Source organism: Trichosurus vulpecula, chromosome 8 (assembly GCF_011100635.1).
Source record: "Trichosurus vulpecula isolate mTriVul1 chromosome 8, mTriVul1.pri, whole genome shotgun sequence".
NCBI lineage: Eukaryota > Metazoa > Chordata > Mammalia > Diprotodontia > Phalangeridae > Trichosurus > Trichosurus vulpecula.
The window spans coordinates 173,371,139-173,396,214 of record NC_050580.1 but is presented as its reverse complement, the minus strand read 5'-3'; positions in this window follow the sequence as shown (position 1 = coordinate 173,396,214).

The window sequence follows — 25,076 nt, the reverse complement described above, 5'->3', positions numbered from 1 at the left end:
AATATAAAATAAGAGATGGAACTCAATGGTCTCTTTTAGATCTTTTATTATGCCTGTATTACAGATGAGAAATGTGATGCAGAGATAGCTTAAGCAGCTTGCTTAATAAGTGATACAATTATTAAATGTCTGAGACAGGATTCAAACCCTGGCTTCAAGCCCTAGTCACTGTAGGGAGTCATCACTTCAATTATTATTACTGAAAATGTGTCATTTTTGTTGACTTTTTCCCCCTTCTCAAACATAGGTCAGAAACTCAAATTAGTTGTCTTAAAACACAAGGAATGTTTTTCTTTTCTTAAACCCACTGGATTCAATCACATACACACACACACACACACACACACACACACACACACACACACACTATTTGGGATAAAACTACAGGCATTCTTTTAAAACCAGGACTTGATAAGGGGTGGAACTACCTGACATGCTCTACTAAGTATGGTACTCTCTGCCCACATCAAGTTCACTCCACCACTGCATGACCTTGTAAAATGTGATGCCAAAAGGACAATTCTCCATCACTTGGCTGAGGCCAGGAGATGGGTATTTTTTCCCCATAAGTGGCACCAAGATAAGAGTAAATATAGTAATTATAGTATCTCATACTTATACACTAATGTAAGACTTAGAAAGCTTTTTAGAGGCAACTGGTGACCCGGTGGCTGTGGTTCTGGGCCTGGAATCATGAAGATCTTAGTTCAAATGTGTCCTTAGATACTAACTAGCTGTGTGAGCCTTGGAAAGGCCCTTACCCTCTGTTTGTCTCATAATAGGACCTACCTTGCAGGGTTGTTGTGACGGTCAAATGAGATAATATTTTTAAAAAATCACTTAGCACAGTGCCTGGCACATAATGGACAATATATAAATGCTTATTCCTTTTCATATGTTCTTATTTGATCCTCATAGCATTCCTGTGAGTTAGGTAGCATTATCATTTTCCTCATTTTACAGACAAGGAGAACTGAGACTCAGATGTTCCCAGGTCGAATAGACTGTCAATAAGCATTTATTAAATATTGGCTATGTGCAAGACACTGTGCTAAAAGCTGCAGATACAAAATTAATGGAGGATCTAGAGGATCAGATAGAAAATGGTACTTGAGATGAGTCTGGAAGGAATCCTGGGATTCCAAAATCCAAAAGTGGAAAATGAATGCATTCCAAACATGAGGGACAGACATCACGAAGGCAGGAGATGGAGCATGGCATGGGCAGAACAGCGAATGGCTCAACCACAGAAGTCATAGAAGAGAGTAAATAATCCAAGGATATGAAGACATATGACAGTTCTTAAGGGAAGAAACCTGGGGTGTCTATATCACTACTAATTCGAAAAATGTAAATTAAGTAATTCTAAAACTCTGCCTCACACCCATAAGAGTGGCAGAGATGACCAAAAAAGGAAAATGATAAATGTTGGTGGGGCTGTGAGAAAACAGGCACATTGGTAGACTTGTAAATGGATACAACTGTTCTGGAAAGCAATTTGGAATTGTACGCAATAAGTTTCTATACAGTATGTGCCCTTGACACAGCTATATTACTGCCAGGCCTATACTCAAAAGAGATCAAGTAAAGAGAAAATGACTTCTATGAGCAAAAATATTTTAGTGGTTCTTTTCATGGAGACAAGAAACTGAAAAAACTAAAAGGATGCCCAACAATTGAGGACTTGATGAATGCGTTTCTGGTATGTAAATGTGATAGAATTCTATTGTGTTATTAGAAATGAGGAAATAGTTTTTCAAAGAGACGTGAAAAGACTTGTATGAACTGATGTCAAGTGAAATAAGCAGAAACAGAATATTATAAATATTATAAATATTATAATATTATATATTATAATTATAATATAATATATAATATTATAATATTATAAATATTATAAAAATGAATAATTCTGAAGACCTGTATAAACTAAGAAAGAATGAAATGAGTGGAACTTAGAGAATCATCCATACAAAGACACCACTGTAAAAACTATGATTGACACAACAACCATTCCCATTTCCATAGAACCAATGATGAAACATGCCATCCATTATAAGGACGATAGAACTAGGGAACTAGGTGCAGAATGAGACATGTATATCTTTGTGTATAGCCATTGAAAAAACTAGTTTTGATTGTGTATCTTTATAAGAAATTTGATAATATTTTTCTTTTTTTAATGGAATGGGAGTAGGAAGGAGAAAAATATCTTTCTTTTCATTTAAAAAAATTGAGAGATGGTGGTGGGGGGTATAGAATTGGATACTACAGGTGTGAAATGTTGCATGAATTTCCAGATGAGGTCACAATATTATTAGTTTCACTTAACTGTTTTACCTTGTTGTAAGAGATCTCTTACTAAGTGGGAAGAATGTGTAAATGTTGGCAACGTAAAAAGAAAACACAATAATATAACTGAAAATGTTAAAAAAAAAGTAAGAAGACTGAAAAGGTAAGAGGGGGACAAGTTTTAAAGAGATTTCAGTGCCAAACATAAGAATTCATATTTTTTCCTAAAAGTAATAGGGAGCCCCTGGAGTTTATGGGGGAAGAGTGAAGGGGTTTATGGGGGAGATCTGGGCTTCAGGAGCATCACTTGGTGGGCTTATGAAGAAAATGAATTGGAGTGGGAAGAAACTTGTATAGGGAGGCTGAATAGGAAGCTATTGCCTAGTTCAGGTGAGATGTGATGAACTTGAACTAAGGTGGTGGCTATGTAAGCAGAGAGACTATGGGAGACATATTGTGGAGATAAAAACAGTAAGACTTGGGAACTTATTGGACATGCTAAGTAAAGAGATTGTGAACCTGGGTGACCAGGAGGATGGTGGTACCTATGACATTAATAGGAACCTTCAGAAGAGGGGTTGGTTAGGGTGGCTGTGGGGGTTCTGATCTGAACATGTTGAGTTTGAGATGTCTATAGTTATATCCTTTTGGAAATAGCCAATATGCAGCTATTGATGTGGGCCTGAAGTTCTAAGAGAAATTAGAGTTGGATTTATAGATCTGGGAGTCATTTATATTTGTTTGTTGTCATTGTTCTTTAGTCATTTTTCAGTTGTGTCCTACTCTTCATGACCCCATTTGGGGTTTTCTTGGCAAAGATACTGCAGTAATTTGCCATCTCCTTCTCTAGCTCATTTCATAGTTGAGGAAACTGAGGCAAACAGGGTTAAGCGACTTGCCCAGGGTCACACAGCTAGTAAATGTCTGAGACTGGATTTGAACTCATAAAGATAAATCTTCCAGACTCCATCACCTAGCTGCCCTGTCGTTTATATAAAGGTGGCAATAAAACCATTGGGAGTGAAAGGACTCATGATGAAAAATGCTTTCTGCCTCCAGAAAAAGAATTGATATTGTCTGAATATGGACTAAAGCATACTACTTTTCTTTTCCTTTCTTTCTTTCTTTTCTTCTTCCTTCCTTCCTTCCTTCCTTCCTTCCTTCCTTCCTTCCTTCCTTCCATCCTTCCTTCCTTCTTTCCTCCCTCCCTCCTTCCCTTTCTTTCTTCCTTTCTTTTTCTTTCTTTCCTTCCTTCCTTCCTTTCTTCTTTCTTTCTTTCTTTCTTTTTTGTTCAAGTCTTCTTTCATAAAATTACTAATATGGAAATATTTTACATGATTGCACATGTATAAACCATATCAGATTGCTTACTGCCTCACAGAGCAGGAAGTAAAGGGAAGAAGGGATAGAATTTGGAACTTAAAACAAAAAAAATGTTAAAAGTTGTTTTGACATGTAATTGAGGGGACAATAAAATATTATTTTAAAAAAACCATTGGGAGCAGATGTAGTCACCAAGTAAAAGAGTGAGATAAAAGAGAAGTAGGCAAGTAATAAGTTTCTGAGGCAGCATTTCAACCAAATCCTTCTGACTCTTAAGTCTGGCATTCTATTCACTAAGCCAAGCTATAGACAAAAGGTATTTCAATATTCGAGGAAATAAACCCCTGCTCTGCATTCATACTGTTGTCTCGGGCTCCTATCATCACAACTAAACATACACACACACACACACACACACACACACACACACACACACACACACACCCCTGTATCACATGTAGATATTTTTTTCTGCCTTATAAATAGAAGTATTAGTCCACACTCAAAGTAATTTTTTTATTAAAAAAAAAACCACTTCGGGAAAAATAGCACCTTTCAGAGGCAACCATAAAGAAAGCATTTTCTTCTCTCCCTCATGTTATTACAAGTCTATTCAACAGGTTATTCAGATGTAGCATTTCTGTGACATTTTCACTGATTCCATTTCCCATTTCAAAACCCTCGATAACTAGAATCAACTGTGTTAAAACAATGAGCTTCGACAAGGTACAGTATTAAAGGCTTTCAAATCACTGGAGTCATTTCTTAGCTATGCTATAAATACAGAGTTGATCTCAAGCTAGCTGACTTTAAAACTCTTGATATAGTCTGACATACTCCAGCTCGGCCTTGGCAGCATAATCCCCACACAGCTGTTTGTAGCTTATTTACTACTCTTTTCCAAAATTTTATTTATAAACAGCTGGAATATATGAGGCTATGTAGGCTTTGTACTGATTTTAGTTGCTTATTCCAGTTTAATACACATCTCAATTTATTATATATTAATGAAAACAATTGTACCCCTGTAATACAACTACCATGACTGTCATGGCCTAGAAGGCCAGGTAGAGTTACATTTCACTCCTCCCCCCAGCTTCTCTGGTGCTTTTAAGGGGACCTGGAGGTGTCTAGGATCTCTGCAAATGGCTCCTGCTCCCACCAGTGGTGTTCCCTCAATTTTAAGGAATGGTGTAGGGGGGATGGGGAGGAGGGCTGTATTCAAGTCCCATTTAGCTACTAACAATCACATTCACTTTTACAAAGGGATATTTATTTCAAAAGGAATTATCACAAATACATAAACTTACTCCCTCAACATCTGGGGGTTAATATCACTCCCTGTTTATATCACCTCAGTCTCTGGGGAGGGGAAGAGGATTAAATTCATAGTTTTAGCTCAGTTTCTATAGAGCATGGTCCCAGGTCCAAGGGCAGTTTCCATCACTACCTTCTTCCCTCCAGCCTAGGCATCAGAGAGGAAAAAGAGCTGTAGTAAACCTGTGGTGGGAAGAATGCTAGAAGTTTATGAAGGAGAAAATGGTGTCTACCACCTTCACACACACCCCTTCCGGGCCCCCTCCCAACACTATGATCTCCACATTCAGTGCAGTGTGCAGTGTGGTAAAGGTGTTCCTTTTTTTAAAAAAATAAATTTTTACTTATATATTTTGTTTTTTACACCACTAGAATTTCTCCCAGTTATTTCTCGCCCACCTCCTTCCCTGAGGACCATCATATGTGACAAATATTTTTAAAGAAAAAAGGGAAAAAATAATGAGGAAATTTGATTTGAAGAGGTGGAAGATGTATGCAATGTTCCATACCCATGGAGCTCCCGCCTCTGCAGAGGAATATGCTTTCATATCTCTTCTTTGGGACTATGGTTTTCCTTTGTAATTTTGCAGCATTCACTTTTGATTGTTTTGTGATTGTTAATTCCATTTATATTGTAGTAGTCATTGTATATATTGTTTTCTTGACTTTCCTAACTTCCCTCTGCATCAGACCAGGTAATCTGCCTGTGTTCTCTGTATTCATCATATTCATCGTTTCTTATAGTTGTGTAATATTCCATTACATTCACATGCCATAATTTGTTCAGCCATTCCCCAAATGATGGACATCTGTTTTGTTTCCAGTTATTTTCCACCAAAAAAAGGGCTACTATAATTTTTGTTGCTGATGTTGTTAAATATGGAGACTTTCCTCCTGTCAATGAACTCCTCTGGTTTTAAACCTTGGACTGTAATCTCCAGACCAAAGACTACAGAGATTTTAGTAACTTTATTTGCATAATTCCAATTTGCTTGCCAAAATGCCTATGCTGATCCATAGCTCCACCATCAAGGCACTCATGTGCCTATCTTTCCATGACTCCTCCAATTCTGACTATCAGAGAATAAACCTCTATAATGATTCTATTATAGCACTCCTGGCCTCCGTGATTATTAGATGCTTTTTAAAAATATTTTCAAACATTAGAAGTCATTTTTTCATACATCTCATGGTTGTGGAACAGAGTGATAAAGTAGAGGAGAAAACATGAACTTAAAAGCTGAATACCCAGGTTTAAGTCCTGATTCAGCCACTTAATAGGTGTGTGAATGTAAGCTCTGTGGGAACAGAAATGGTTTCATTCTTTGTATTTGTCTCCCACTCCCACACCCCACCTAGCACATAGTAGGCACCTTGAGAAATACTTGCTGATTTATTGATCTTGGCCAAGTCACATCCTCTCTCTTGGCCTCTGTTTCTTTAGGTGTAAAATGAGGAGGTTGAACCAGATAATTTCTAAGGTCTTTCCAGCACTAATATTTGATGGGAAAATTAATTCTGAATTCCAAACACCAAATTTACACATGAATTTTGGCATACAACACATCCATGAGTTATGGACTGTCCATATACATTGTACATGGTAAGCCTCAGAATAGTGTTTACTGGAGTTAAAAAATGAAGGTGAGCAGTGCAGACTGAATCCAATGGTTTCCAGATATTTACTGGGCATGTACTATATACTCTATAACTTGTTAGATGTTGTAGGGACTATAAGAAGCACAGAGCAAAACCCCCTTCTTTGGGCTATTATAAGTCAAAGGTCAAGGTTAGACTTCTAGGCAAGAGAAGTTAAATAACAATTCAAGGTATTATAGGATTAAGTGCCCTGTGATTAGTAAAGGAAGTAAATTGTGTGGATCTCTAGATAAGTGGGGAAGAAAGCTGAATGAGTGAAAGTGGAGAAAGAGGAGATGGTTTTTAGATCTCAGGTGATATCAAGAGATGACCTCAAAGTACCCACTGAGAATTGCAGAAGTGAGTAGTGCCTTGAAGGCAATCGAAAGAAACTTAGTCTCAGACATTTACCAATGGTCATCCAACCAATCAACAGCAAGTGTTCATTAAAAAGTTACTTTGTATCCAGTCTTGTTTTACCTTTAAGAGTTTCAGTGAAAGATAATTCTTTTCTTACATATTGAAATACTATTACTAATATATGTGGCATCTACTTTATTTTCAATTCTTTGCTGCCACAAAAAGCTGCTATAAATATTTTGGTAGATATGGGGACTTTCTTCTTAATGACCTCTTTGGGGCATATACCTAGTAATAGAATCTCTTGATCAAAGAGGGGCATGTTAGGCACTTTATTTGCATAATTCTAAGTTATTTTCTTATATTTTTAAGTCTTTTAAAAATTTTAATACCTTGGGGCAGCTAGGTGGCGCAGTGAGTAGAGCACCAGCCCTGGAGTCAGGAGGACCTGAGTTCAAATGCGGCCTCAGACACTTGACACGTGTACTAGCTGTGTGACCTTGGGCAAGTCACTCAACCCCAATTGCCCTGCCAAAAAAAAAGAAAAAAAATTTAATATTTTATTTTCCCCCAATTACAAGTAAAAACAATTTTTAACATTCATTTTATAAAACTTTTGAGTTCCAAATTTTCTCCCTCCCTGACTTCTCTCCATCTTATTGAAAAGGCAAGCAATTTGATATGTTATACATGTACTGCTAAACACATTTCCATGTTAGCCATGTTGTAAAAGAAAACATAGATTAAAAAAACAAGAAAAAATTTTTAAAAGTATGCTTTGAGCTGCATTCAGACTCCATCAGTTCTTTCTCTGGAGAAGAATAGCATTTTTCATCAAAAATCCTTCAGAACTGTCTTGGATCATTGTATTGCTTAGAATACCTAAGTTATTCACAGTTGATCATCATGCAATATTGTTCTTACTGCATACAATGTTCTCCTGGTTCTGCTCATTTCACTTTATATCAGTTCAGGTAAGTCTTCCCAGGTTTTTCTGAGAGCATCCTGTTTGTCATTTCTTATAACACAGTAGTATTCCATCATAATCACATACAACAACTTGTTCAGCCATTCCCCAGGTGATGGACATCCCCTCAATTTTCAATTCTTTGCCATCACTAAAAGAGCTACTCTAGATATTTTTGTACATATAGATCCTCTTCCTTGTTTTTTTTTTAAATTTCTTTGGGATGCAGACCTAGTAGTGGTATTGTTTGGTCAAAGGGTATGCACAATTTTATAGCCCTTTGGGCATAGTTCCAAATTGCTCTACAGAATGCTTGAATCAGTGTACCACTTTACCAACAGAGCATTAGTGAATGACAGATAATTCTTGAGTACAGCTTCAGATAGTGCTTCACCCTGAACTTCCCTCCTCCATCTTTGAAACAGAACTGCATCTGTGGACTTCTTTCTTTCACACCCACTGGAGGCATAAATTTGAGCCCTCTTTCCATTTATGTTATTGTTAATTTCTTAGCTCCTAGAATCACTAAATTCAGGACTCTAGTTCATCTGGCTCTGCATACAGGTCTTGTGACATCATGTTTGGCTTCCATTCTCTTTATGAAGAAGGATGATTTTTAGACTGGGAAGGGGAGAATAAAAATTATTACCAAGGAAGTGAAGTCCAAAACAAGAGAGGAGATAGCAAGACATTGTCCAGCTGCCCTCAATGAGGCCCATATGAGACATATCACATGGATGCAATCACTGCCGTGAATTTGCTGGAAAGAAAAAGGAAAAGGACCTATATGTACAAAAATATTTAGAGCAGCTCTTTTAGTGGTGGCAAAGAATTGAAATTTGAAGAGATGTCCATCACCTGGGGGAGAAAATGTAGAAGAAGGGAGAAACCATGGAACTAGAGGAAGATAAAAGTTCTGGTTTTCAAAAAGGTAGAGTCTTAAGACTAGGCAGTCAGTTGATGAACATTTATTAAGCACCTATTATGTGTGGGGTACTGTGCTAAGTGCTGGGGATATAAAGGCAAAAGACAGAATCAGCCCTCGAGGAATTCGTAGTCTAATGAGGAGCTCACAAACCAATCTGGATCGCAATTCTTGGCAAAAATTCTAGAATGTTGAATTAAAGGGAATGATTTGTGGGCACTTGGAAAGGTAATCACTAGGAGACATTATCACTTCGTAAAAAACAAGTAATGCTAAGACATGCCTCATTGTATTTTTTTATTGGTGTCTTGAAAGTAAGACTACACAACTGAAGTCCCATTCTGATGTCTCAATATGGCATGAAAGTAACCCTGGATTTTTGAAAGTTCTTCCATTGGAACACAAAATTTGTCAGAGACTGCCAAACTGAAAATAGGGCAGGTGATGGACTATGAGCTTGTTCTTTGAGGAATAGCTTAGTGAAGTTGAGGGAAGCTTATAAGCAGAAAAGCCACAACATAACAAATTTCGGGACACAGCAATTCTTGAAAACTGTCTACTAAGTTGTATTGGGGTTGCCATCTGCCTTAAGTGAGAAAGTAACTACACCCATGAAATGTCTACTTCCTGAAGCTTTGAAGTATCCAAATACTAGACGTTTAAATTTTGGGTCATTCTGGAGACATGGAATACCTGGATTTCTCAAGATATTTGATGAAATCTCTCATGATAGTTTTCCAGAAGACACCAAGGATGCTGGAAAGAAAAGTTGCTTCAGGTGCAAGTCATGCATAATAACCTCTGTGGTCCTTTTCAATCTGAGATTCTACAATTAATTCTTGCTTTTGGAAAATCATGACTAGTGACTGGTTTTGTTGGGAGGATGAAGATTATAGCTTTAAAATATGTGGCAATGGTAGAGACAATGGTAGAAAATGCATGGGCAGTATTAAAAATTATGTTCTCAGTTACATTATACTTCAATGGGTCTCATCAGAGTTGTTGATATCATAACTTAAATCCACCTCTTCATACTGCATGAATCTTGTCCACGTTTTTCTATAAATCTTCATAGGCTCATAGGAAAAAATTCGTATAGATCATCTAATGCAATTCTTTCCTTTATAAATGATAAAACAGAGACCTAGAGAATAAGGTAGGATTTGAATTCAAGACTTTACCAATGGACCACACTGCCTCCTCAGAGACCTTCCTCTGGTTCTTTTAGTATTTCATGGATATCAATACAGCCCTAAGACTGACCATTTGCTGTCCTTCTCTCTCCATGACCAAACCCTCTCCTTTTCCAGACATATAGGTTCTTAATGATCTATTACATATGATTTGGGGGTCATAAGTCATAAGACTTAGTGATTATCTAGCCCAACTGCCAAACTTTACAGATGAAGAAACCAAGGCCTTTGCACATGACGCATTTCCTGGGAATATGCTTAAGTCTATCTATACTTGTTGTGCATCTATCCAATGCCTCCACTTGATTCTGAACAATATTTTTCTTTTATAAAAATTTTATTTATTTTATTTTTATTTATGAAAAACATTTTCATAGCATAGTAGAATTTTTTTAAATGACTGCACAATGTTTTGCAATATAGATTTCATTATCCTCCTTTGTGCCTTCCTTAGCATCAAAGTACTGAAGAATCAAGGTAGATATTAATTTAAGTTTGCAAAATTTTGTCAATTTTTTCATAGAACTTTTCTACTTCTTCATCCTCTGCAAAGCATATTAGTATATAGTCTTTAATTGTCTTTATATTGACTTGTTTGCTTATTCAAATTATCAGCACAGAAAAGCAAGATGAACAAAAGTTCGATGAAATAATAATTTTTCTTTCATTTTCATTCTTATAGTAAAACTTAAATTCCCAAGTACTTTATTCACCTCTCCAAGGAGAGTTAGCCACCATTTTTTTGTTTAACTGAAACTTCTGCATGTCTTCCATCTCTAGAGATAGGGAAGATGTGAATGTAGATTTTTTTCAGTTCTTCAATAATGTGTAGAACATTAGTCACTGGACAAAACTGAGTATCATAATAATACTTCTTGGAAGTTATAACAATAACTTCTAATAAGTAGCCTAATTTGCATTTTTGAGGCTGTTTTAGACCGTCACAGAGCTGTTTCAGTTTGAGTACCCTTTCTACCAACACACCCATACCGGTGGAAGGGGGCCGCAGAGGAATGAAGATTTTTGTTTTTCTAATTTTGTGGGTTGCTGTGACTCCCTCCCCATGCCAAAAAAAAGAAAAAATCCTTTTCTGGCTATCCTTCCGATGAGTCTTTCCACAAATAGACCTTTCCTCAGTTAGTAAACTGTCATTAAAAATGTACATACAGCCTTTCCAGCTTTGTTGATCCTGATGAGAGCTTGCTCTTACTGGAAGAGACTTTGAGAACAATATCTAGGTATCACAGTTATAGAGTGCTAAATTTGTCAGGAAGACCTGAGTTCAAATACTCCCTAAAACATTAGATGGCCCTAGACAAGTCATTTAATCTCTCTTAACCTCAATTTCATCATCTGTAAAATGAGGATGATAATAGTCTCACAGGGATATCATGAGGATCAAATAAGATACATATGTAAAGGATTTTGCAAACCTTAAAATATTACATAATAATGCTAATTATCTATTATGCCATAAGTAATAAAAGGGAACTTTAAAAATTTTTTGACTTTTACATATACTATGAGGTCTTGCTTACAATTTGTTAATAACATCATTAATTTTTATTCATGTTTGGAGTGCTCTCAAAACTTCACTTCCTTGTTCATTGTAATGATAATCATAGAATCATAAATCATTCAAGCTGGAAGGGATCATTCTTACTATGAGGAAATGAGGCCTGAGAGAAAATGTGATCACATGGAAAAGAGCAGATTAAGATCTGAATCCAGGTCCTCCAAAGCCAATGTTCTTTTCACTATATGAAATAATATCAAGGATGGGGAGAGCAAAGATAGTGGAATAAGGCAAGAACTCACTTGATCTTTCCCAAATTCACCTCCAAACAATTATAAAATAATGCCTCAAAACAAATTCTGGAGCAGTAGAACCTACAAAAGGACAGGGTGTAACAGTTTTCTTCCCAAGACAACTTAGAAGGTCAGCAGGAAAAATCTGTCTCACTGGGGTAAGAGACAGCGTCAAGACAAGCCAGTAAGAGAGGCCACATGCCAGCAAGCTAACGACAAGGCCCTGTGCCCCCTGGCACAAGCCAGCAATGAAGCCCCATGTTCCCCACCCCACACATTCCAGCAGGGACACCCTGCACCCTGAGACCCTATAGCTGGTCCCATACCCCAGGAGCAAGATGCTTGGAACAGTGCCTTCTTTACCCCAGGCACAGACAGCAACTTTAATATAAACTCAAATGTCATGAAATAGGCTGGAAAATGTGCAAAACCAAAATAATAACCTGACCATAAAAAGTTACATTGGTGACAATAAAGATCAAAACACAAACCCAGAAGAGGACAACACTGTCAAAATGCCTCTATGCAAAGCCTCAAAGCAAAATGTGAACTGGTTGCAGCCACAAAAAGAACTCCTGGAAGCACTCTAAAAGGACTTTAAAAATAAAATAAGAGAGGTAGAAGAAAAAAATAGGAAAAGAAATGAGAATGATGCAAGAGAATCATGAAAAAAGAGTCAACAGCTTGGTAGAGGAAGCACAAAAAAATGGAAAAAGATGTACAAAAATTCACTGAAGAAAATAATTCCTTAAAAATTTGAATTGGGCAAGTGGAAGCTAATGACTCCATGAGACATCAGGAAACAATAAAACAAAATCAAAAAAATGAAAGAATAAAAGAAAATATGAAGTTATCTTGTTGGAAAAACAACTGACTTAGAAAATAGATCCAGGAGAGATAATTTAAGGATTATTGAACTACCTGAAAGCAATAATAAAATATATGTATACATACGTATGTATATATTAAGAAATATTATTCTATTTCATAATCTATTTAAAGAAATTATCAAAGAAAATTGTCCTGATATCCTAGAACCAGAGGGCAAAATGGAAATTGAAAGAATATACTGATCACCTACTGAAAGAGATCCCAAAATGAAAACTTACAGGATTATTGTAGCCAAATTCCAGAGCCTCCAGGTAAAGAAGAAAATACTGCAAGCAGCAAGAAAGAAACAATTCAAATACTGTAGAGTCACAGTCAGGGTTAAGCAGGACTTAGCAGCTTCTACATCAAAGGGTCAGATGGCTTGAAATATGATATTCCAGAAGGGAAAGGTGCTAAGATTACAACCAAGAATCACATATCCAGCAAAACTGAGTATAATTCTTCAGGAAAAAAATGGATATTCAATGAAATAGAGGACTTTTAATCATTCCTGAGGAAAAGATCAGAGCTGAACAGAAAATTTGATTTTCAAATACAAAACTCAAGAGAAGCATAAAAAGGTAAACAGGAAAGAAAAAACATGAGGAACTCAATAAGGTTAAACTGTATTCATTCTTACACAGGAAGATGATATTTGTAATTCTATTAAAGTTCTTAAGGAGGCAGTTAGAAGGAGCATACAAAAACAGTGGGTGCAGGTATAAGTCGACTATGATGGCATGATATCCAAAAGAATAAAATCAAGGGGTAAGAAAGACAATTGCATTTGGAGAAGAGGGAAGGGAAAGGTAGAATGGGGTAAATTATCACACACGAAGAGTCAAGAAAGACCTATTACAGTGGAGAGAAGAGAAAGATGGGAGTGGGGATGAGAGTGGACAACACTTGAACCTTATTCTTATCAGGATTGTTCAAAGAGGGAATAACATACACTCTTAGGTATAGCAATGTCTCTCACCCTATAGAGAAGTAGGAGGGAAAGGAGATAAGAGAAGGGGAAGGGGGAACTGATAGAAGGAAAGGGGAACCTGTAGAAGGAAAGGTGGATTGGAGGAGGGAGTAGTCAGGAATAAAATAATATCAACATGCCGATTTCACTAGTAATAATATGAAGAACTTCTTTCAGTTGGGAATTTTATTGCATGCCTGCCCCTTCAGCTTTCAGTGCCAGAAGCAGGAAGATCTGTTATTCCCATAGTCTGTAAAAAGCCCAAGAGGATGACTTTCTTTAGTGGTATCCGGCCTTTGTTAGAGGGGTACAGACCAGCAGCTCTTCAAACAATACCCGAAATCCACTGGTCAACTATCCATTTGGGTCACGTCTGTCCCTAAGCATGTCTCCATAGAAAAAACGAATAAAAGCCAAAGTATTTGTTGGAACAGAATCTATACCCACTCACAGAAAGCCTGAGGCTAAAAATCTGGTGTGCACTTTTCCTCTCTCTGAAATAATATTAAGTTCAGGCATATATAATTATACAGGAATTATCAGTCTGTGAAAGATGAGAAAATATTACACAATTATCTCTTCATGAACCTCAAGTGAAATCTGACAGAAATCAACAGGAACTGTGAACACCTTCCCCTCCCCCTGCCTTCAAACTGCTTTCCACCAAAATCCATGGCTGAAAATACCACCATAACTGTAGTAATATAAAGACTAGTTTGCCCTAGAAAAGCATTTGAGGGAAAATGGTCTATTCAGATCATAGGTGAAGTTTGAAAAAAAAAGATTATTGTTACTAGTCTATAAAAGTAAACTATAAGGACAAGGTAACCACTGTAATTGGCTATCTGGGAGAGTTTAAAACAAAAGGCTTCCATGATCACAGGCCATGCATGACCAGATATGTCAATGGATTCCTAAGATTCTCTTCTTGGAATGGGGTCATTACTAAGAGGAGGGGAAGGAATCAGAGGAAAGAAATGGGAGGGAAATGACCTTCCTATAAAAAGATAGCTAAATCACTCCAGAGATTAGCAAGAGACTAGGCAATAAGGGCCGAGACTTTAGGGATGTAATTTTAAAAAGAGAAAGGGAGAGAGAGAGAGAGAGAGAGAGAGAGAGAGATAGGGAAAAGGGTCTGGACTTTCAATTTTATTCATATGGGAAACTATTCTCATATCAATACAATCCAACATCTTATCTTCAATTCAAAACTGAGAATTGCCTTGGACATTGAGAGGTTAAGTGACCCATAGTGTGTGTGTGTGTGTGTGTGTGTGTGTGTGTGTGTGTATGTGTGAAAATGTGGTTGTCCAGCCAATCATTAAACTGGTAGCAAAACCAGTTCCAAATGAGAATTACAAGTTCCTAACAAGCTTTAAGCCATTTAAAATCCTGGCATGTTAATAAATCTGGCTTTCTTAGATAAATTGGAGGGTGATTAGGAGGGGAAAAGGAGGAATATAGAAAGGATATATGATTTACCATTATTACCAAATATTAATAGACACCCACTGAATCTATGGCATTATATTGGGCCCTTGGCAAGTAACCTGAAAAAAATCCAGGGGTCCAGGAAAATTGGATTCATAGTGGGCACAATCCACTGACTGTCCTGCAGTTTATAAGAGACGATCTTGACTTGAAATTTTCACCAGCTGGCTTATACCTCCATTAATGCTATAGTCACTTTCTCTGTTTACTTCTCTTCTGCTTAGTATAGGCAGTCCAGGAGAAAGAGATTTGAATTCTTGTTTTCACACTTAGGCTTAGCTATGGGGAACTGACTTAACTATCTCCCCAGGGAAGGTGTGTCACATGGATAACAAGCTTAGAGAGAGTCGCCAAACAGAGGGACACAGTAGTTCCATGGATCCATGATGTCACCACAGTGGCTACTATCTGTCTTGTGCAGTTTCCTCAACTGCTATTTGTTTCATTTGCTTGTTTTTCCCTAAAAATCCTCCTATGATGTTATTGAAATCTAACTGAAACATAGGACATGCAAAAAAAAGGATGAAACACCTAATAATTCCGTTGTTGGGACCATCTCCTGGCAGTGAAATATCAAGTGCAAAAAGAAGAACTATTGGTTCAGACATGTTATATGTGTTTTACATGCAATTGCAAAAGACTAGAAGCAACCTATATGCCCAGCAATAGGGGAATGGTTGGATAACCTCGTGCATTCTTTGTAATGAAATGGTATATAGCGATTGAGATGGACAGTTATGAGGAATACAAAGAAACTGGAAAGCCTTTTATGAAATAATACTCAAGCAGAAAAAGCAAAAACACAAGAATGAAATGATGAATAAAAATGAATGGGCAAAGAATTTTGATGGGTAGTTAGATGGAGGCATTGGAAAAGTGTCATGGTATGTTATGCATTGAAATTAATAGTTTAAGTGTAAATAGTCACTAAGTAAGGAAAGGTATTTGTACTGATGTCTAATGCTTCTAATAAAGGCACTTAATTTTTTTTTAATGAAAGGGAAAAGAACTAGTACAAAGCAGACTTTTGACAAATGTATTTAGTCTGAATTGTATTTTGTAATTCTCTGCCAATGCATAAAAAGGTCCATCAACATTAAAAAGGCAGGTTTCAAATGTAAAATGCAAACTGCACAAGCCAGTCAAATAGAATGGATTTTTAGATTATTTACTCTGTTGTATTATTCTCAGCTGCCCCCTTCCATTTGCATAGATAATCAGAGGTTAATTCATTTTCTTCTGTTTTCTGATTCCTTTCCTTGCGCTTCTCTTACCTTGCTCCTTTAAAAAAAAAAAAACAACTCTATATCTCTTACAGTCAGATCTGTAGACAGCCGGTAACCGAGGCAAGTTTTCATCACTAGGCTGCAGTGATTTCAGGGATTGAGAGTGTCTCTCCAATCATATCTAAGCAACAGCCTTCCCTTGCAACCCTGAAAAGACTATCTAGTTCTGCACAGTAAACCAAAACATCTTCCCCCAACAAACCTGTTCCATTATGGACAGCATGCCTCCCACCCACAAGGCATCCACCCAGGCACTGCTATAAGAAAACCAAGCAGTGCTCTGATTCAGGCATCTAAATTACTAGGGATTATATCTGAGTGTGTGTGTGTGTGTGTGTGTGTGTGTGTGTGTAAGTAGTCTCTAATTGGTCACATTCCACAGGTCATCAGTTCATAGTGCTGGGCTAAACACAGAGATTGCCAAGGCCCAGAGCTGCCCTTCAGTTACAGCCTTAAAAATGTTAAGCAATTGTTGGGTCATAATGAAAATTGGGACACGTTGCTGAGGATGAGGGAAAGGTCAGCTCTGCACCTCAGCAGGTTAACTCTGAGTTCTGGGGAGATAACATGCCAGGACCTTGATCTCATTTAATTATTATCTTTAAATTTTTGTTGAATGTCTTTTGTTTTTACAAAACAGTCATTTCTGAACATTCCTTCCTTCCTCCCTCCCTCCCTCCCCAAGAAGATCCGTTTAACAAAGAAAACCATTTGAGCAAAATCAACACAGTGGCCAACTATCTCCTACATTCTGAACCTATCTCCCTCTGCTTTTCAGCCAAAATGAGGTATCTCTTTACAGGGCCAGGATTGGTCATTACAATTAACCAGTAGTTGGCTTAATTTTGGTAGTATTTTCATTTACATTATTCTATATACATTAATATAGTATATTGTGTATATTACTCTCCTGGTTCTATTTACTTCATTCAGTATAACAATAACAAAAACAACCAAAAATTAATAATAGCATTTATACAGCACCTACTGCATACTAGGCAGTATGCTAAGTGTTTTATAAATATTAAATCATTTCATCCTCACAACAATCCTGGGAAATAGATGCTATTATCATCCCCATTTTACAAAAAAGGAAACAGAGTCAGGCAAAGATTAAGTGACTTGCCTATAGTCATATAAGTAGTGAGTGTCTAAGACTGGATTTGAACTCAGGTTTCCTAACTTCAGGATTATTATTATATTCAGTGTGCCACCTAGCCGTAAAGGTGGCTACATCAATGCTGGTGACCCACAGAGCCAAAAACCATCTCCAGGACTTCACCACATATCTTTTATTGCTTTCCTTTGGTCTTTAATTATTTGTTAAATTCTCAACAAGCATCAAATAAAATTAGCATTTCCACATACAAATTAGAGCCCTCAAAAAGAAGATTGTTCATGAAAATGTAAATTTCTATTACGTAGATCTTTCCTTCTTAGTAAATTAAACATATAACTTTCAAGCTGTCCTGTTTGTGTTTCCTTCTGGATTTCCTCCATTATACATCTTTTAAACAGAAATGGAGAGAGGATGCAAGACATCATGTGATCAACAATAATCTCCATCAATAGACCCAATTTTTAAACTTCTAAGAAGAGAGGCTTTATAATTCCACTTAATTAAATCCTCCTATGTGGAGAAGGGATGAAAGAGGGGAGTATTTTTCTTTCCTAAAGGAGAATCTTTCTAGGAGCAACAATTTCATCCTAGAAATATCAAAGCTTTGATAAGTACACTATCCTAAGATTTTGATACTTTTTAAAAATTAATTTTTTTAAATTAGTAAAAATCCACCTTCTCTCCCTCCCCTCATTGAAAACAAAAGAAGAACAAAATCCCTATCATAAATATGTATAGTCAAGAAAAGAGATTTCCCCACTGACTACATCCAAAAGAAAGATACAGATATGTGTGTATATCTATATATAATATACGTATGTTTATTTATAGACATATACACATATCTACATATAACATGAGACAATCATCAGACTAATGATGAAAAGATGTTACTTGCCTCCTGATAGAGAGTTGAAAGGTAGAGTGTCAAATGAGACATAGACAGACAGACAGACAGACAGATAGAGAGATAGAGATAAATACAGATATGTCAGTAAAGTGACATACAAATGTTGTCTATCATTACTATTATGAATTGCTTTGCTGTTTTTCCAGAAAGCAAAGGAAATGATCCAAATAAACCTCCCTTGCACAGGCTGGCAATATTGTTCTATACTGCATGTTGAGGGAACAGGCGCCAACTGGCAGGGTTGTGAGGAATGCCTTCCCCTCACAACAATTCCAAGATATACAATACAGATGTTTGTTGTTGGTGATGTTTCCAGTCATGCCTGACTCTTTATTATCCCAGTTGAGGTTTTCTTAGCAAAGATACCAGAAGGGTTTACCATTTCCTTCTCCAGCTGATTTTACAGATGAGGAAACTGAGGCAAACAGGCTTAAGTGACTTGCCCAGAGTCACACTGTTAGTAAATGTCTGAAGCCAGATTTGAATTCAGGTCTTTCTGACTTCAAGTCCAGCTTTCTAAAGGGAGGGCATAATGCTTTAATGTAAAAGAGCAAGTGGATATTATGATAGGAATTTCAGACACCAAGGAGGGAAAATATTTTTAAGCAAGCAAGGCCTTGCAGCACCCTTCAGACTACACCATGCAAGCTGCCATCTACTTCATCGATACACAGAGATAATCGTGGTGGTGGGATAAGGGGTAAAATCAATGAAGAAGGGTCAAAAATAAAGGTAGAAGCTGATGCTTCATTCGAGTCGATTCTTCTCTGAAATACTTGGTTATAAAGATTACCTTTTAAGGTCTGATGTAGTGAAAAGAATTCTGGGTGAAAAGTGAAAAGACTGGGAGGTATAAAACCTGGTTTCTAGGCTTAGCTCTGCCACTGGACAGTGGTTTAATCTGGGATAAACTGCTTAACTTGTCCGGGCCTCAGTTCTCTCATTAGTAAAACGAAGGGATTGAACTAGCTGATCTTTAAGGTACATTCCAGCTATGTGACTTTTTTTTTTCAAAGTAATTGCTTTAAAGAGTACTCAAGTCTATGTGCTATGAGCCAAGACACAGCCTTCTGACATTTATTTTGTTTCTTATCAGAGGGGAAGAATTTGGCTTTTGAGACATGTGCAAAACTCTGGAGCTAGATTTGGTCTTTTGCCACTTAAGTATCCAGGTCTCAACCAATTAGAGCATTCCAGAAGATGGATGCCAGAGTCTCAGCCAATAATTAGAGTAATCTCCAGTAAACTCATAGCCTACATTCTTACATAGAGTTCAAAAAGCATCCATTATTTATTTCTCCAAATTAAAAAAAAAATAGACATAGTTCTATCAAGAGCCTGTTTTAAAAGAGTATTTTATTTTTTCCAATTATGTGTAAAAGTAGTTTTCAACATTCATTTTTTAAATAAAATTTTGAGCTCTAAATTTTAACTCTCCACCTCCTCCCTCTGATCCTCCTTCCTCAAGATAGCAAGAAATTTGATATAGGTTATACATGTGCAATCATGTAAACATATTTCCACATTAGTCATCTTGTGAAAGAAGAAACAGAACAAAAGAGAAAAACCAAAAAAAAAAAGTGAAAACAGTATGCTTTGATCAGCTTTCAGTCTCCACAATTCTTTCTCTAAATGTGGATAGCATTTTCCATAGTGAGTCTTGGAATTATCTTGGATCATTATATTGCTGAGAAGAGCTAAGTCTATCATATCGATCATCACACAATGTTGATGTTGATATGTACAATGTTCTCCTGGTTCTGCTCACTTGACTTTGTATCATTTCATGTACATCTTTCCAGGTTTTTCTGAAATCTACCTGCTTATCATTTCTTATTGCACCATAGTATTCCATTACATTCATATACCACAACTTGTTCAGCTATTTCCCAAGTGATGGGCATTCTCTCAATACCCAACTCTTTGCCACCACATAAAGAGCTGCTATAAATATTTTTGTACATGTAGGTCCTTTTCCCTTCTTTATGATCTTTTTGGGATACAGACCTAGAAGTGGTATTATTGGATCAAAGGATATGCACAGTTTGATTGCCCTTTGAAGTTCCAAATTGATCTCCAGAATGGTTGAATCAGTTCACAACTCTACCAACATGCATTAGTATCCCAATTTTCCCACCTCTCTCCAACATTTATCATTTTCCTTTTCTGTCATATTAGCCAATCTGATAGGTGTGAAGTGGTACCTTAGAGTAATTTTAATTTGCATTTCTCTAATCAATAGGGATTTAGAGCATTTTTTCCCTTATTCCTTTTTTTAGTGTTTTATTTACTTATTTTTAGTTTTCAATATTCACTTCTATAGGATTTTGAGTTCTAAATTTTCTCCCCCTCCCTCCTCACTCCCCTCACCAAGATGACATGCAATCTGATATAGGCTATACATGTAGAATCATATTAAACACATTTCCATATTAGTCATTTTGGAAAGAAGAATTAGAACCAAAGGGGAAAACCATGAGAAAGAAGAAACAAAAAGAAAAAAGAAAAGGAGAGGAGAGGAGAGGAAAAGAGAGGAGAGGAGAGGAGAAAATAGCATGCTTTGATCTACCTTCAGACTCCATAGCTCTTTCTCTGGATATAGATAGCATTTTCCATCAGGAATATTTTGAAATTATCCTAGATCATTGTGCTGCTGAGAAGAGCTAAGTCTATCAAAGTCAGTCATCCCACAATATTCCTGTTACTGTGTACAACGTCCTCCTGGTTCTGCTCACTTCACTCAGCACCAGATCACATAAGTCTTTCCAGGTTTTTCTGAAGAATTCCTGCTCATCATTTATTATGGAACAATAGTATTCCATTACATTCATATACCACAGCTTATTCAGCCATTCCCCAATTGATGGGCATCCCTTAAATTTCACCACAAATAGAGCGACTATAAGTATTTTTGTACATGTAGTTCCTTTCCCCATTTTTAACATCTCTATAGAACTAGAAGTGGTATTGCTGAGTCAAAAGGTATGGATAGTTTTATAGTCCCTTGGACATACTTCCAAATTACTTTCCACCAACAATGCATTAGTGTTCCAATTTTCCCACATTTCCAATGTTTATCATTTTCCTGTTTTGGTCATGTTATCCAATCTGATAGGCATGATGTGGTACCTCAGAGTTGTTTTAATTTGCATTTCTCTAATCAGTACTGATTTAGAGCATTTTTTTTCATATGACTATAGATAGCTTTGATTTCTTCATCTGAAAACTGCCTATTCATATCCTTTGACGATTTATCAATTGGGGAATAACTTGTATTTTTATAAATTTGACTCAGTCCTCTGTATACGTGAGAAATGAAGCCTTTATCAGAAACACTAGCAGTAATAATTGTTTCCCATCTTTCTGCTTTCCTCCTAATCTTGATTGTGTTGATTTTGTTTGTGCAAAAAATTTTAATTTAATGTAATCAAAATTATCCACTTTGTATTTCATAATATTCTTTATGTCTTGTTTGGTCATAAATTCTTCACTTCTCCATAGATCTGACAAGTAAACTAGTCCTTGCTCTCCTAATTTGTTTATGGTATCACTCTTTATGTCTAAATCAAGTACCCAGTTTGATCTTTCCTTGGTATACCGTGTGAGATGTTGGTCTATAACTAGTTTTTATCATACTATTTTCCAGTTTTCTGCACAGGTTTTGTCAAATAGTGAGTTCTTATCCCAGAAGCTGGAGTCTTTAGGTTTATCAAGCAGTAGATTACTGCAGTCATTTACTACTGTGTCTTGTGTACCTAATGTATTCCACTGATATGCTACTCTATTTCTTAGCCAGTACCAAGAGATGATTGCTGCTTTATAATTAGTTTAGATCTGGTATGGCTAGACCACCTTCCTTTGTATTTTTTTTTCATTAATTCCCCTGATATTCTTGACCTTTTGTTTTTCCAAATGAATTGTTATTTTTCTAGTTCTATAAAACAATTTTTTGGTAGTTTAATTGGTATGGCACTGAATAAGTAAATTAATTTAGGTAGAATTTGTCATTTTTATTATATTAGCTTGGCTTAAGCATGAGCTATTGATATTTTTCCAGTTGTTCAGATCTAACTTTATTTGTGTGAAAAGTATTTTGTAATTTTATTCGTATAGTTCCTGGGTTTATCTTGGCAAGTAGACTCCCAAATATTTTATATTATCTACAGTTATTTTAAATGGAATTTATATTTCTATCTCTTGCTGCTGGACTTTGTTGGTAATATATAGAAATGCTGATGATTTATGTGGATTTATTTTATATCCTGTGACTTTGCTAAAGTTGTTAATTATTTCAAGAAGTTTTCTAGTTGATTCTCCAGGATTTTCTAAGTATACCATCATATCATCTGCTAAGAGTGATAATTTTGTTTCCACATTGCCGATTCTAATTCCTTCAATTCCTTTTTGTTCTCTCATTGCTAAAGCTAACATTTCTAGTATAATGTTGAGTAATAGTGCTGGTAATGGTAATCTTGTTTCACCCCTGATCTTACTAGGAAGGTTTCTAGTTTATCCCATCACATATAATGCGTGCTGATGGTTTTAGATAGATAATACTTATCATTTTAAGGAAAGCTCCATTTATTCCTATGCTCTCTAGAGTTTTTAATAGGAATAGGTGCTGTATTTTGTCAAAAGCTTTTTCTGCTTCTATTGAGATAATCATATGATTTCTGTTGGTTTTGTTATTGATATGGTCAACTATGCTAATAGTTTTCCTAATATAGAATCAGCCTGCATTCCTGGTATAAATTCCACCTGGTCATAGTATATTGTCCTGGTCATAAAATGCTGTGAATTCTTTGCTAATATTTTATTTAAAATTTTTGCATCAATATTCATTAGGGAAATTGGTCTATAATTTTTTTTCTCTGTTTTCACCCTTCCTGATTTAGGTATCAGCACCATATTTTGTCATAAAATGAATTTGGTAGGACTCTTTCTTCATCTATTTTTCCAAATAGTTTATATAGTATTAGAATTAATTGTTCTTCAAATGTTTGATTGTGTTCACTTGTAAGTCCATCTGACCCTGGAGATTTTTTCTTAGGAAGTTTATTGATGCCTTGTTCAATTTCTTTTTCTAAAATGGGGTTATTTAAGTATTTTATTTCCTCTTTTATTAATCTGAGCAATTTGTATATTTGTAAATATTCCTCCATTTCACTTAGATTGTCAGATTTATTGGCATACAAGTGAGCAAAATAATGCCTAACAATTGTTGTGTTGTATAGAAGAATTAGAACAAATGGGAGGAACCATGAGAAAGAAAAAACAAAACAAAACAAAAAAAGAGAGCAAATAGTATGCTTTGATCTGTATTCAGACTTTATATTTCTTTCTCTAGATATGGGTGGCATTTTCCATCATGAGTCTTTTGGAGTTGTTTTAGGTCCTTGCATTGCTGAGAAGAGCTAAGTCTATCAAGTCAGTCATCGCACAATGTGGCTGTTACTGTGCACAATGTTCTCCTGGTTCTGCTCACTTCACTCAGCGTCAGTTCATATAAGTCTTTCCAGGTTTTTCTGAAGTCTACCTGCTCATCATTTCTTATAGCACAATAGTATTCAATTATATTCATATACCACAACTTGTTCAGCCATTCCTCAATTGATGGGCATCTCCTCAATTTCCCATTCATTTTTTAGGATTAGATTATTTAGTTTGCAATTAATTTTTAATCTATCTTTCCATGGCCCTTTATTACATGTAATTTTCATTGCATCATGATCTGAAAAGGATCCATTTAATATTTCTGCCTTTCTGCATTTGAATGTGAGGTTTTTATGTCCTGATACAAGGTCAGTTTTTGCATAGGTACCATATACCACTGAAAAAAAGGTATATTCATTTCTATCCTCATTCAGTTTTCTTCAGAGGTGTATCATATCTAACTTCTCTAAAATTCTATTCACCTCTTTAACTTTTTTCTTGTTTATTTTGTGACTAGACTTATCTAGTTCTGAGAGGGGAAAGTTGAGGTCCTCCACTAGTATAGTTTTTTTGTCTATTTCTTCCTGTAACTCACTTAGTAATCTCTCCTCTAACAATCTGGATTCTATATCACTTAGTACATATATGTTTAGTATGATATTATTTCATTGTCTGTAGCAACTTTTAGCAAGATGTAGTTTCCATCCTTGTCTCTTTTAATTAGATCTGTTTTTGCTTTTGCTTCATCTGAGATCACGATTGCAAACTCTGCCTTTTTTACTTCAGCTGAAGCATATTTTATTCTGCTCCAACCTTTTACCTTTATTCTATGTGTGCCTCTCTGCTTCAAATGTGTTTCTTATAAAGAACATATAGTAGGATTCTGGTTTTTAATCCACTTTGCTATTCACTTCTGTTTTATGGGAGAGTTCATCCTATTCACATTCACAGTTATAATTACTGTATACTTCCCTCCATCTTATTTTCCCCCTTTTTATAATTTTTTCACTCTGTCCCTCCTCATTAGTGTTTTGTTTCTGACCACTGGCTCCGTCAATCTGCCCTCTCTTCTATCACCCCTCCCTTTTTCTTTTCCTCTTCCCCTCCTACTTCCCTATAGGGTAAGACAGATTTTTTTTTACACAACTGAGTATGTATGTTGTTCCCTCTTT